Source organism: Pelophylax lessonae, assembly GCF_965119305.1.
Source record: "Pelophylax lessonae genome assembly, chromosome: 1".
NCBI lineage: Eukaryota > Metazoa > Chordata > Amphibia > Anura > Ranidae > Pelophylax > Pelophylax lessonae.
The window spans coordinates 569,074,991-569,076,472 of record NC_138768.1 but is presented as its reverse complement, the minus strand read 5'-3'; positions in this window follow the sequence as shown (position 1 = coordinate 569,076,472).

Sequence of the window (1,482 nt, the reverse complement as noted above, 5' to 3'; positions counted from 1 at the left end):
CATGGTTTGGGCCTGCTTTTCTTCAGCAGGGACAGGGAAGATGGTTAAAATTGATGGGAAGATGGATGGAGCCAAATACAGGACCATTCTGAAAGAAAACCTGATGGAGTCTGCAAAAGACCTGAGACTGGGACGGAGATTTGTCTTCCAACAAGACAATGATCGAAAACATAAAGCAAAATCTACAATGGAATGGTTCACAAATAAACATATCCAGGTGTTAGAATGGCCAAGTCAAAGTCCAGACCTAAATCCAATCGAGAATCTGTGGAAAGAACTGAAAACTGCTGTTCAAAAACGCTCTCCATCCAACCTCACTGAGCTCGAGCTGTTTTGCAAGGAGGAATGGGCAAAAATGTCAGTCTCTCGATGTGCAAAACTGATAGAGACATACCCCAAGCGACTTACAGCTGTAATTACAGCAAAAGGTGGCGCTACAAAGTATTAACTTAAGGGGGCTGAATAATATTGCACGCTCAATTTTTCAGGTTTTTATTTGTTAAAAAAGTTTGAAATATCCAATAAATTGCGCTCCACTTCATGATTGTGTCCCACTTGTTGTTGATTCTTCACAAAAAAATTACAGTTTTATATCTTTATGTTTGAAGCCTGAAATGTGGAAAAAGGTCGAAAAGTTCAAGGGGTCAAGGGGGAGACTCCAATTTTGGGTCGGGTTTTGCCAGTTACCAGCACACTGACTGTGCAGGTGTGCACAAGATCAGTGTAAGGAAGATGACTAGAGTTCAGGGCTCAAGCCAGGACAGAGGGGGATCAGAGCCCAGAGGTCAAAGTGGGAGCCAATGCAGCAGTAAACTCTGAGGTATACAGAACATTTTGAGTTCTGTCTGGAGGACAGAGACAAGGTCTAAGCCTGAGGGCCAAAGCAGCATGGCTACAACATGAAAGCCAGGGGTCTGAAGTATTTGCTTATGGCAGAGAGATGCTAAACAACCTCTGCATTGGTAACCCTTTTGTGTTTTTGTGAGCTTTCTTTTAAATAAAAATGTCCAAAAATGTAACACCAGAATATGAGGAAAGGTCTAATGCGGGTGAAAATAATGTAAAGCACTGTATGTGGGTTTCTCTTCTGTGAAAAGACGAACTATATTTTAATGTCTCAATACCTGACCTTTACAAGCATTTGGAAACCATGCAGGTTTCAGACGCAGACTGGGATACTGTCATAATCAAGGATCACTTTGCTTAACCTTTTGTTCGTAGTTTCACAGCCTAATCACCAAACGCTTACATTAGTAAAATTATAACTGATCTACAAGGTCTTTCAAAAAATGTGTTGCCAATCCAAGCCCACTTTACAACTGATTCAGTATTGTGTTTTGTCATTCTTTGTGTTTCTAGAAACGAGCCAAATTGTAATTAATTATAAAGCCAGTCTGGTTAATCATTTCCAAATAGGATGCAAAAATGGTATAAATGTCTGCCTTTCCCTTAGCTGATTTAGGCTTCTAAGAGAACCTCCAA